This window comes from Xyrauchen texanus, chromosome 48 (genome assembly GCF_025860055.1).
Source record: "Xyrauchen texanus isolate HMW12.3.18 chromosome 48, RBS_HiC_50CHRs, whole genome shotgun sequence".
Taxonomy (NCBI): Eukaryota; Metazoa; Chordata; class Actinopteri; order Cypriniformes; family Catostomidae; genus Xyrauchen; species Xyrauchen texanus.
The window spans coordinates 801,694-816,244 of NC_068323.1; the positions used below are offsets into that span (position 1 = coordinate 801,694).

Consider the following 14,551-nt stretch of genomic DNA (forward strand, 5'->3'; position numbering starts at 1 on the left):
AAAAACATTCCACTAAAACATATGATTTATAAACTTTAGACAAGGATATCTATATGTGTAACACTCTGAAGCTGTCACTATGTTTTAGTAGATGTGATGTTATACACAAACCAGACACTAGAGGGCGACATACAAGTTTAGAGTAGTAGAAGCATATAGAAATAAAGAGGTGTAGAAGAAGAGAGAGGTGAGGAAACAAAGGTAATCCATGTTCTCCTGAAATCATATGTTGAAGAATATAAATTCTCATGTTCAAACTTAAGTTGGGATTTATTTATGTATTTAGTATCTTGAGGAATAGTGTTATACTGTATATGGACATTACATGGGACTATATCTGAGGATGTGCTGCGTCTGCCCCTACTTATATTGTTTAAGATGTCAGCCACCTCCATGTGATTGTGAATAATCATATTCTTCCCCTACAAGACTCCTGAAAAACACTGACTGTATCATCTGAAAACACTCATATTGAACAAGATGTGAATTGTAACAAAAATAAACATGTATACAAACTGAAAGAGTTTATTCAGTGATTTTACTGTATGTAAATAATGACATGTCCCCTTTATTTCTGAAAAGTATATGAACGTGAGAACGGTTGTAATATATATATATATATATATATATATATATATATGCTCCAATCAGGATTTTAACATCCGATACGATCTCCAATTTTATCTCATCAGTCGATGCTGATCATTTCACTTTTATCAGCAGCTGTCAGAACTGGTTATATATAAACCTTCTGCTCAACGTCACTGTTAACTACATTTCCAATAGTTGTTGCTGTCAGTCAATAATTCAGTATACACAAAATATAATTTTAAAGTATAGATGTTACTAATTATTCTAGGCCTTAAAAACTAGCAGGCTTATACAAATTATTCTTTACTGTATATAAGATATCCTAAAGAATGAGGATTAATGTCAAACTGAAGTTGAACTGATAATCCATTGGTGTAATTACATTTAAAGTGAACATTTGCCCTATATTATAGTAACTCAATATTTGATTTATTATATTTATGTTCCTTTTCATTGTGTTGGATGTTGGTAATATTAGTTCCGCTTTCACATGTTTCCGCGGGGACTGTAATAAGTGCGACACGCTCTCTCGTGAGAGGTAAACAAATGAAGGAGAATGAAGAGAAGTTTCTGGACTCTGCAGGTGTTTCTGTTAATGCTGTTTGCTCAACAATCATTTAATAAAGATGTTTGAATTATACCCATCTTGTATTCTGTGTTATTATTATGATATCTGTGTCTTGAGGAGACTGAAATGCTGCTACCGCAGATAATAATAATAATAAACGCTTCACGCAGGACGCGCCGGTTTAGTGTAAATAAAGCGTTTAGTGCACGTAAACAAACGGAACCGAACTCACTTCTGTTACTGTAAGCATGAGAGAGAGAGTTGTGGAGCACAGAACCGCTCTGAAAACACTGTAATAATGCTCTAATTTAATATAGACCGGACAGAGCAGCACAAATACACTTTGAAGGGAACAGAATATTTATTCATGTAACCGAGCGTTCGCGTGGAGTTCGCCTAGATACTCAGAAATAAGAAAATAACAAACGAATGCGGCCAGAGTTTTAATCCGTGCTTCTCTCTTTATTAACTTACACACCAGTAGTGGAAGAAACCGGACATAAGCACAACAGAACAACCAGCCCCTGTGCGCATGCCCACTCACCATTTACGGCAAGCCCCGAGGGGATAATATACTGCACACACACATATACACCATAGAGTGTACACTCAATGCAACAACAATTAACTAAATCCAAAATTAAGTCTGTTACATTTATTTAATTAAATCGCAGTCTTCATATCGCAGTTTCGATTTTATTTTGATTAATTGTGCAGCCCTAGCGGCTTCTCTTTCTCACTGACCTCCACTAGCGTTCAGATGAGAGTCTCTAACTCATTAATCTTCTCCGTCAGCCTGACTAATTCCTTACATTTATCACATGTGAATCCCTCACTGCTGACGGAAGAAGCTATAGTAAACATGTGACATGCAATGCAGGAATGCCATGACTTACCGCAAATTGTTTGTTGTTGTTTGTTCTTGATAAACGGTGCTTTGAGCTCGATGCAATAATCCGTGTAACACAGATGAGAAAAACGTGTGCATGATGGAAAATGGCCGCAGTTTAATCGTGATCAAATAGAAATCTGATGCAGGTGGAATATGTGCGCAGTTGAATCGCGATAAGAGAATAATACGATGTGAAGGATTAAAGGCTGAAAACAGATATTTAAGTGATGCTAAAACTAGCATGCTACAAACACAGACTCGAGCTAGACGCCAGCAGCAACAGGTAAAATACACACAGATGAAACAGAAGAAAAGAGGAAAAACCTGAAACATGATAAAATAATAAAGGATAAAACGATGAACGTAAGAGAATAAGAATAAACAATGCTAAACAAACACTCGTGCCTCATATTACTCCAGTATATCATGTTATTGAACATGTGATGATGCCATAGATGCTTTTGTGACACAGAAATGATGAACATAACAAGTCATTTATCAAACAAGAGCAACAACATCTGCAGTTTTACACCGATACGATCTGAGAATAGATTTAATCAAGAAGAAATTACAGACATCAAATGTAGAAAAGTAAATATAGAGGAAAGAAACGTTGTTTTATAGTTATTATACTGTCAGATAAATGACATAATACACGATCATTAGAAAGAAAATAATAATCTGACTGAATCTATTAATATCATTTCAAATATATGAATCAGTCTGAAATATCTTTATAGATTCTGTAAATGATTATTAATATAATGATGAAGACAGACGACACTGTAACACTCACCATAAACTGTGACACTGAATATCTTTTTTATATCTTTATTATCTGTAGTGATAATATCTTGATCAAATTATCTTGATAAAGTCCAGTGTGTTCAGTTTTGATGTTTGTGATGGTGAGATCTCCAGTCTGATTGTTCAGATGCAGTCGACCTCTGAATCTCCCACCAAGAACATTTTCATATGTATTGAAGATCTTTCTCTTGATTCTAGCGATGCAAGTTTCAGATTCAAACCACCAGTCGATCTCATCTTTATCTTGTATTTGAGTAAGATCAGTGTGTAAAGTGACAGAATCTCCCTCCATCACTGACACTGACTTCACTTTATCTGGATCAACACCAAACACACCTGCACAACAAACAATGTGAACTTGAACTTTTATTTTGATCTTTGAAACACGTTTTGCACACATTAAATGAGGAATAACTTGTAGTCAATGAAGTGTTGAAACAGATTCATGAAAACTGATAAATGAATAAGATGTTCAATAGTTCTCCACTGAAATAACAGCAAATACAAACAGAAATATTTGTGTAATGATACTGACTGAAAGTAAAATGAGTCTGATGATATGATGTCTTCAAAACGTTACATTTAATACAATCATTTATTGATGATATAAAGTGTTATTTACACAGATCAACTGAATATTTCTCATAAAAACAGCAAACAATGATGTTGATAGTCCTTTACAATAAACTGTTAATAAATAAGAAAGAAAGTTGACTTACCGACCACATGCCACAAGAACAAACACAATAAAAGCCATGTGTGAAACATTATTCATTGAAATAACTCTCCACAAGTCTGAAATCACCAGATATTTCAACGAAACTATCTTGAGCGACGACAACTGGAGGAGGGGAGAGTTTATAAAGTTCTGTCGAGAGAGAGAGAGAGAGAGAGAGAGAGACAGTGAGAGTTTTAAAACACTTTATTAAAAAAAACTGTTATTTCAAGGCCAAACAACAAACAAGAAAACAAACAAAAAACACTACATGATTTTAACTACCTTAATTCACGTATAAAAAATAACTCATCATTTAGTACGGAACACATACCAACATCACGACACCATTCAATCTCAAAACCATTGATTGCATTCATCATTTTGTAATAATTAAAATCAACAAGAATTCTTGATTTAAACATATTCTTAAGAACTGATACAAGTTGTTGTGCATTCCTCTGTTCTATTTCATTCCTTCTGGAGATATAAATCGCTAATTTAGCTTGACCAACAATAAAATTCATTAACTGACACTTATATTTCTGTAGTCTACTATACTTAAAGCCAAGTATAAAACATTGCTTTGTAAAACAAATCCCTAATAAAGAAAATAAAAATTCTAAAAGATCAAAAAGAGGAGAAAGTCTGTCACAATTCATAAAACAATGGAATATTGTTTCTCTCTCTGAACAGAAAGGACAATAATCATTTACAGTGGGATTCAGTTTCAGTCACAAAAGCGTTAACAGCGATTGCACCATGTAAGATCCTCCACTGGAGATCTCCTGCTCTTTTAGTCAATGGTGGTTTGTATAGTACTCTCCACTCTGGTTTCATTTCCTCTATCATTCCCAGCTTGTCTCTCCATACTGTGTCAACTCTGTCTTTTAATGCATGTTTATTTATTATCTTCACCATACATCTGTATATCACCTTTCCTTTAACTGTACAAAAATCAACATTTTCATTTTTATTCAAACACAACAGTGGGCTGTTATATGAGGTGTTTTCAAGATCAGGTGTAATTCTGATGTCTGGAAAAAAGTCATTAGCGTCAGGGAAATGTCACCCATACTGTATCTCCGAGTAAAGTTCTTTCCTTGGGGTTTAATTTCAAGTCCAGTTTGTTCAGAAACTTTCTGACAAATCTCACTGATCTTATGTCCAGATGTATAGCAACAGTTTCTGCATTTTTTAGTTCAGGTCCTGCTTTGTCAATGATATCTTTCAATTGTAGTAATTTCTTTGACACAAGCAAGTCTTTTAGCCCTGGAAAGTCATCTCCTGACACATCAAGGCTGACTCCAAACACCACAGGTTCCTCAAGCAACCAGAAAAGAGATGTAGCTGACTCTGTCCAATTCATTTGTCATTTTTATGCATTTGGCAGACGCTTTTATCCAAAGCGACTTACAGTGCACTTATTACAGGGACAATCCCCCCAGAGCAACCTGGAGTTAAGTGCCTTGCTCAAGGGCCCAACAGTGGCATCTTGGTGGTGCTGGGGCTTGAACCCCTGACCTTCTGGTCTGTAACCCTGAGCCTCAACCACTGAGCCACCACTGCCAACATTTATTTTTAAAAAGTCTCCACGCTTTAAAAAGACTTTTGTAAAAAGGTAGTTCAGTCAAATTCAGAAGAGTATTATCCATTAAGAAAAGAGCAGCATGAAGTCCCATTTCATTCACTCCACCTAAAATAGTTTGTGCTAATGGTCTCCACACTAAATTCTGAGGTCCCATCAATAGACGCTGAATGAACTGTAGCCGATAAGTCGCTCCTCTGCTGACGAGATTTACCAAGCCTTGACCTCCTTCATCCCTTGGCAGGAAAAGAACACTTTGGGGTGTCCAGTGCAAATTGTCCCAGAAGAAATTAACCATTTCTCCTTGAAGCTTAGGCAAAAGTCCAACAGGAGGATCAACACAAGCAAGTTTATGCCATAACGAGGACCCCACCAGATTGTTAATTATAAGCGTACGACCTCGATACGACATTTTGGGAAGTAGCCATTTCCATTTCTGTAAAAGCCCTTTGACTTTTTCTAACATACAATCCCAATACTTTTGAACAAAATCCTCATTACCTAGGAAAATACCAAGATATTTAAATCAGTCTTTCTTCCAGATTAAACCTCCAGGTAAACTGGGAGTTTCTCTACTCCAATTACCCATTAAAAGGGCCTCACTTTTTCCCCAGTTAACTTTTGCAGAAGAAATCATTTTAAAATGGTTAACAATATTCTCTAATTTTTCAATATCATCAGCACTAGATATAAAAACAACTACATCGTCAGCATAAGCAGAAAGGTGCAACGTGACATTACATTGTGGAATAGTAAAACCACTCAGCTCAGTTCTTAACTTATGAAGCAGAGGTTCAGTGGCCAGTGACTATAGCATTCCCGACATGGCACATCCCTGTCTAACTCCCCTTTGAATTTCAAAAGGAGCACTCAAACCACCATTGACTTTGAGTATACTCTCAATGTCACGATACATGGCCTCAATCATATTTATAAAACTCTGACTAAAACCGAAAGCTTCTAAAACATCTCTCAAATATGCATGTTCTACACGGTCAAAGGCTTTTTCCTGGTCCAACGAAATTAGACCACCATTAACACCAAATAACCTTGAAACCTCTAGAACATTTCTGACCAATGATATGTTGTCAGAGATTGACCTATTGGGTATACAATAATTCTGATCGGAATGTATAACTTGACTCAGAACTTGACTTAACCTTGTAGCTAGAGCCTTTGACACAATTTTATAATCTGTACATAAAAGAGAAATCGGTCTCCAGTTACTTATGTTTTGGAGATCTCCCTTCTTAGGCAACAAAGTAATAACAGCTCTTCTACAACTTAACGGTAACAATCCTTTATTCAAACTGTCAATAAAAACCAAAAAGAAATCTTCACCAATCACTGGCCATAAAATTTTGTAAAAATCAACAGGAATCCCGTCAATGCCAGGAGTCTTTCCATTTTCCGTACTCATCATAGCAGTGTATAATTCATTTTGTGACAGAGATTGTTCAAGCATAGAATTGGACTCTTCATCAATCTTCGTAAGATCATTAAGAAAAGTGAAGTCATCATCTTCTCTTTGAGACAATTTACATTTGTACAGGTTTGAGTAGAAAACAACAGCATGTTTGCGTATTTCACTAGGCTCAGTAAGCTCTTTCCCTGTATCAGAGCGTAATGAATGAATGATGCGACTTTGGCCATTCTTTCTTTCTAAATTGAAAAAAAATTTAGATGGTGCATCCATTTGTGAAATGTTTTGAAAATGGGAACGGATTAACGCCCTTGAGCTTTCATACCCAATAAGTCTGCAAGCAATTCTTTTTGGATTTGCTGCTTTCAAAACAATCACCATCACCTGTAGAAGCTGTCCTCAAAAGTTCTATGATTTCATTTTCTAGCTTTTTCATTGACTGAGCCATTTCTTTAGTGACATTAAGAGCATACTCTTGACACAACTGTTTAATGTGGACCTTTCCACAATCCCACCATTGTTGCAAAGAAGTATAAAACTGTTTTTGTTTCTTAAAATTTTCCCAAAACAAATTAAAAATTCCAATAAACTTTTTATTATTTAAAAGAGATGTATTAAAATGCCAATAAGCACTCTTTAAATGCACAGAATTAATAAACATATTACAGACAACAGAACAGTGATCTGAAAAACCAACTGGAATTATTTTACATTCTCTAACAAGATTTGCTTGATAATTAAACACATAAAGCCTATCCAGCCTTGCCATAGAAATGAGATTATCTCTACAATGTGCCCAAGTATATTGTCTGTGGTTGTGATGCACATTCCTCCAAACATCACATAAATCAAAAGCTCTTATCAATTGTGTGAGAGCTTTATGTGAGGCAATATGTGGCTCTAAGTGATTCCTGTCCAATTTATCATTTTCAGTACAGTTAAAATCTCCACCAAGGAACAATAATTCATCTGGGTTTAAATCTTCCATAAAAACACTAATTACATCAAAAAAGCTATTCTTTCAGCCCCTTTTGTGGGAGCATAAATATTAAAAAATTCATTATAGTGTTTTCAAACTTGGCTTTAACTTTTAAAAAACGGCCTTTAACTATTTCTTCTATTTCATAAGAAATTGGTAATGATTTCTTTGAAAACAGAACAGCTACTCCTCCACTATTAGAAGACATATGACTCAAAATAATTTGCCCATCCCATTCTTTTTTCCAGTCTACCTCATTTTTTAAGTCACTAAGTGATTCTTGAACAAAGGTAACATCAAAATGTTTTTGTTTTATAAATTGAAACAAACACGTTCTCTTCTGAATGTCTCTAGCACCATTTAAATTAAGGGTTCCGATTTTAAAATCTCTCATAAAAAATGATGTTTTAAAAAGACATGGGCTTAAGTCATTAAAAGAAACAGTCAGCAAGGCTAATATTTCTACCAGAAAAAAGAAGTTACAGCATATCTTGTTTTTCATCATTAAGGCTTTGCTTTCTCAGTTTACTCACAATTTTTCTGAGACGGTAAACTTCTTTATCTACAAAAGCTCCTTCTTTCATTAGAATTTTTGCATCATTAATAAAAGTTGAGCGATCAGGGAAGTATTCTTCAACTTGAACTCCAGGTAGACCTTTTGTTTCTTTCAAAAATTTGCTCATTTCCTCAACTTTATAAACTATTGTCTGATTTTCATTTTCAGTTTGCGATAAAAGATAACAATCAGAAATACTGGAATCAGTGGAATCACTGTCATTATCGGAGACTAAGCTTTCAGCCTCAGTTTTGTCTTTTTTACTTGTTTAATGTCTTTGCTCTGATAGACTTTTTTCCTTTTAATAGGGACTTTGAAGATTGATTCTGTTTCCATCTCCAATTCACCAACACCCTCACTGACCTTTTTAGGTGTCATTTTATCTGTAGTTACAGTGATATCACAGCTTAAATTACCCGTCTCATAAACCATGAGATCAGGTACAGAGAAACGACCCGCAGTAACCTCAGCCATAGTGGGTTTATTCCCAACCGACCCACCAGCACCTGACTCGACAGCAGCAGGAGCCACAACATCCTCTGTGACAGACACAGCTTCAGCAACATTACTCTGAGAGTTTGTCTGTACAGTCGCATTTTCATCCGCTTTATCAGGACACGCACGTATAAGATGGCCAATTTTGCCACAGCCAAAGCATTTCATTATGCTTTCAGACGTTGCATAAACAGTGCAGCTAAAATCCTCGACTTTAACATTAAAAGACAGGTTCAGCTCGTCAGCATTGTTTTTCAGAATCATGTAGACCTGTCTCCGAAAAGATACTACATGTTTCAGCAAGGGTGATTTACAGCTAAGGGCAATTTTCCTAAAGGGAGAGACTATCTTACCAAAAGCAGACAATGCTTTAGCGATACTTGCATCAGAAACAAAAGGAGGAACATTTGACAAAACAATCTTTCTGGAAGGACTACTAAGAGGAAGTACAGGTGTAAGAGTATCATTAATCACGACTCCCTTTTGAACAGCCTCATTAGCTTTTTCGATCGTGTTTAAAAATAGAACAATCGCGTTGTTCATTTTAGAAGCAGAAACAATAGCGTTGCAACCAACTACATTGCCAACCGCTAAAGCACATTCCTCTACACTGCATTTACACAAAATCTTAACCATGACGCCGAGTTAGCCCATCACTACTCGTAACACCTGAAGCAGCCATGCTTCCCGGCAAAAAAAGACGCCGGGAGCACTCCCACAACTTTCTCTAAAGAAAACTGCTCTTTTACACCAAATAACACACAAAAAACACAAACAAACAAACTACAGAAAAAGTTAGAAACCACACTCAAACTCACCACACGCTTCTCACTCGCTCCGCAATCGCTCGCACATGCGCACAGACAGAGAGAGAGAGAGTTAGTGAGAGAAAGAGGAAGAGAGAGGAAGAGAGTGAGAGAGAAGAATTACTAATACTACTAATACTAATGCATGCTGGGCCGAACAAGGCAGATACCCCCTTATTATACATATTGAAAAACGATCCCTCAAATTTTTGACACACCTAAATTCAAGTTCCCCAAACACACTGCAACATGAAGCCCTTAAAACCCAAGAGCTGAAGCCTAAAACCAGAAAACTCACAAACCCACTAACAACTAACAAACACCAGTTTCAGACCAGCACTGCTGAACTAAACCAGATCAGAATAAACCAAATCATAAAAGAAAGCAAAAATTTATATTTGGACCGTTGGGAAAATTAAAGTAAAAACCAAAACAAACTGGAATGTTATCGGGCCCTAAACAGAACATATAATCTGGCAGAATATCTGCACACTGTAAGAGATCCAAAACAGATAACATAACCAACAACAAGCAAATATAAGCATGTATTATTATTAAGAGTAAATTTCATTTACATATAAACATTAAACTGTCTGTTAAAAGTTGAGGCCCAGTGGGATGGAAAATAACACGTTGAGAATAAAAAGAGAAGATAAAATGACCACAGTCACACTCACGGTCTCAGAAATAAATGTGTGAACTTTAGAAACGTCAGTTCTTCATTTTACTCCACATCCAGATCTACGTTTGATCTTTATCTCTCTCATGATCTACTGCAGCTCATTTTTTATGGATATTTAAGTTCAGGAGTTTCCTGACAGGTGGATCTGACCGACATTCTCATGTTTGGCCTTTTATCAGATTTCTAATGTTCATCCTACAGTGGTCAAAACTAGATTCAGAACCGTGTCTTTAGTTCACAGCAGTTCATGGCTCTTTGGTTCCTACAAACCACAATCAAACATGCCAGTTTAACCACAGCTGCTTTCAGTCAACTGACTCAACACATGAGAAGATCCATCAAGACAACCACTGATGAGTTCAACACAACCATCTTAATGGTTCACATGCATAAAACTGTTTTAAATGCACAAATGTATCAAGTAATCTATTGTTTTAACACTGTTCCTGGATGCGGTAGAGTGCTCTCCGCTTCAGACGGCCACAGGCGTTGTCTCGTGTGTCTGGGCAGCAATCACACCGAGGCTGCATTTGTGGATGGTTCATGCTCTCACTGCGGGGGATGGCAGCGGGTGCAGCTCCGCCGGGTATGCCCCCTCGGACCACCCGCCCCCCGGCACACTCGTTGACTCACGTCCATGCTCGAGGTAACAGCGGCTCGCCTCACAGCCAGTCTATCCTCTTGAGCTCGAAGTGGATGAGCTCGCCGCTGCATCGAAGGTCGCGGCATCTGACGCTGAGGACTCCCCTGAGCTGCCGACTTCGAGCCAGCACGCCCAGGCTGAGGCTGATGTGCAGATGACCGACATGCTTTCCCGGGCCGCCGCTAGCGTGGGGGTTGGATTGGAACCCTCCATCCTCCCCACAGCCATCGCGGTTGGATGACTGGTTTCTGGGGTCCGGGCGCCGCTCACAGCCTCGCCCCCACCCCCCCCCAGTCCCGTTTTTCCCGGAGGTGCATGATGAGCTGACGTCATCGTGGAGAGCACCTCTCTCCACTCGTCACAACACCACTCGCTCATCCGCTCTCGCTACCCTCGACAGCGGAGCGGCCCACAGGTACACGCCGATTCCCCAGGTGGATAGGGTGGTTGCTCCACTTATGCCCGGGAAGCCCTACCACCCTCCAAGCCCTGTGCTCCCCTCCAAGCCTTGTAGGACAACATCCTCGCTCACTGCGAAGGCCTACAGTGCCGCCGGACTTGCCGCTTCCGCCCTGCACGGCATGGCCCTCCTGCAAGCCCACCAGGCCAAGGCGCTCAGAGATCTGCAAGGGGGTAGCCCTGATCCCGATGTGCTGCAGGAACTGCGCTCAGCTACCGACCTCGCCCTTAGAGCCACGAAGGTCACCGCACAGTCACTCGGGCAGGCGATGGCCAGGCTCGTGGTCCAGGAACGTCATTTGTAGTTGAACCTGGTCAAGATGCGTGAAACCGACAAAGCTCGCTTCCTCAACGCCCCTGTCTCCTAGTTCGGCCTCTTTGGCGACACCGTCAAGGACTTTGCCAAGCAGTTCTCCGTGGTGAAGAAACAGATGGAGGCCATATCTCACATCATGCCCCGTTGCAAGCCTGCCGCCATGGGCCATGCCCCGTCTGCTTGCCGAGGGCGTCCCCCTGCGGCTAAGTCCCCCTCGCCTCAGAAAAAGTCTAACTCCACGTCCTCCTGGGCACTGGCCAGGGGCACCTCCCTGGCTGACATTTGTAGAGCAGCGGGTTGGGCAACACCTAATACCTTCGCGAGATTTTATAATCTCCGGGTTGAGTCAGTATCGTCCCATGTTCTCTCAGGTCCGAGCCCGTAGAACTCGGTAAAAAGCTGACGAACTGGCCGGGTGAATTGCTTGCGCCTAGCGCCCTTTCCCTCAGCTGAGGTAAAACCCCGTGCCTTTTTCTCCCAGAAGATCCCATCTCTCAGATCCCTGGATGATTCCTCCCCTTGTGGGTCTGCAGTTCAGCGGAGGAACTGACCCCCATCTCCCTTAGCCAGTTCCAAGCTGCCCTCCGGTCGCTGTAGTGTAGCAACCCCCCCCCTCTGACGAGGTTGGGTCTACCTTTGCGCCATTTCCACATGTCGTCTAAAAACCCATGTGATGTATTCACCACCTTTACCTCCCCTTCAGGGTAGGTGTGGTCTCCGCAGGATCTTCCTCTATAAGACCCCCTTCCTTTGATGCGTGTAAGGGCCCCGGCTGTTCTGCTCTATGTGGAGAAACATAGAGAGAAAAGAGGCCCAGCCAGGCTTGGCCCGTTCCCAGGTTGGCAAGCGTAGCCTTGTTCCCCTTGTTAGGGTAACAAGAAGGATTCCGACAACTTTATAGGGCATTGTGGAAGGGTACGTGTAGCCTGATACAGCTGGTCGTGTTTGCACATGAAAATACCTGCCCGCTCTTGTGTCAGAAGTTCACGTACACGGCTCAGCGCATGGAATGATTTAAATTGGACCCCTAGTGTCGCTTCTTCGACACAAGGTCGAAGTGAGCGACAGACGGGGAGCGTCTAGGTTACGGATGTAACCCCCTTTCCTTGATGGAGGGAACGAGACATTGTGTCCTCCCTGCCACATCGCTGAGCCGAACCACTGTTGTGGCCGGACCATTTTCGGCTTCTTAGAAAAATCCTGAATGAACTCCCGTATTTGCCCGCTTAAATACCTGTATGTCCGTGGACGGGATATGCAAATACTGTCTGCCAACTTCTCATTGGCCTTTTTCATAGTTCAGAGGCATATTCGGTGCTCAAGAGAGACCCCTAGTGCCTCTTCTTATTCACAACGTCTCATTCCCTCCATCGGGGAATGGGGGTTACATACGTAACCTAGACGTTTTTGTTACTAAGTGAGAAACACAAAGTTCATGAAAATCAGTTTGACTTGATCTTTTTATTCTAGTGAAGATACATCTTAATGCTACAGCAAATTCTGTTTCTGTTCCAGTATGATAAAATCCTCGTGTACACAGTGATGTCCATATAAACATGATTTACTGAGTCTGATGTGGAACAACTTGACTGTCCTGAACCCTTCTGAACACCTTTGAGATGAATGAGAACAACAATGTCAATAGTTTTCAAATGAAATGCTCAACAGGCACAAATGGGTGAAAGTGCTTCAGTTTCCACAAACTTTTTACCATATAAAAGTGTTTTAGCATCTCATATTAGTCCGTTATGATCAACTGATATCATGCACTCAATTTATAATATTTCCTGTAATGAATTTCCTGTAATGTCATCAGTGCTGCTGGTGTAATGACATACAGACTGAATGACTCTTCTAATGCTGATCTCACTGCTGTAACTCCTCCTAGTGACTGAAGATGGAAACACATCCGGTTTCTAACAGCTCTCTCACAGTGACTCTGTTTCACATTGTGAATTTGAGATGTCATTTTATTCACATTTCAACCTTTTGTTCCTTTGATCATTTTAATATATATATGAATTGTCAGGGAGCACACCTGTCATGTATAGGGTTATGGTATTGTTCTCTCTGTATCATGTTTTATTGACTCTTGTCACTGCTGGTGATGAGATAACAGCATTATGACCCCCTCTGCAGGTAACATCAAGTAAGTGTTTGTTAACGGCAGCAGAGCTCAGCAGAAGAGCTCAGACAGGAACTGCAAGCAGGAAGTTCTGCAAGTAAATCTACTGGACACCCAATATTGAGTGTGAATTAAAATGTTTGAAGATATTCAGAAATGTATTAAACCAACATCATTGCCAGCTTGCTTTTAAATGTGTTCACTGAACTGATCATGTTGATTACATGTTCATCTTTATCCTGCAGCTCTAAATTAAAATCATTCAGCAGGTCAGTGATATCGGTCAGGAACACTAAATCCAATAGCCACTGGTCGTCCTCTAGCTGGGCATATTCTGCATGTTTTGAAGTGTGTGTGTGTGTGTGAGAGTGTGTGTGTGTGTGTGTGTGTGTGTGTGTGTTTGTGTGTGTGTGTGTTAAAACAGTGTTTCTCAACTGGTCTAGTCGGACTGGGTCGTGGACAGCAGGGAAAGATCATCGTTCTCCCATTGAAGATGTTTCGGCGGTCGCACAAGTGATCGACTGTTTAAGACTGCTGAGGCAGATTTAATGATAATCTCATAAACAGATAAAGACTTCTCATCTGCACTTTCTCACGAGTGTAACGATCTCGCGATCATGATCTGCTCTTCTCTCTGGTGCACGCGCAACAACCGGCTTCCCTCAATATTGTTGAGCGCAGACATCAAAACTGATGTGACCAGTTTAAATTCTTGTGAGACTTTTATAGATTAAAGTGTGACGGAGATTGTCAAGTCGAACCTCTCAAACAGCAGCAGCCCTGACATGCCAAACAGCACTGAGGAGGAAAAGAGCAACTGAGCTCAAAATAAAGGGGGGAGAAACAACTTCCTGTGGATTTACATACAGGATGTAGTTTGTATGGAGGATCTGGGGGAGGGCACAC

At 40.0% G+C, this 14,551-nt stretch overlaps 1 long non-coding RNA gene across 1 annotated transcript; it reads right to left on the reverse strand.

Moving 5' to 3' along the window:
* Window positions 1–2,791: 2,791 nt before the first annotated feature.
* Window positions 2,792–9,479, reverse strand: LOC127639976 (uncharacterized). Its single transcript, XR_007970031.1, has 3 exons — window positions 9,433–9,479; window positions 3,578–3,726; window positions 2,792–3,194 (listed from the first exon to the last, which is right to left on the reverse strand). It is a non-coding gene; the product is annotated as an uncharacterized LOC127639976 (long non-coding RNA).
* Between the last annotated feature and the right edge of the window lie 5,072 nt (window positions 9,480–14,551).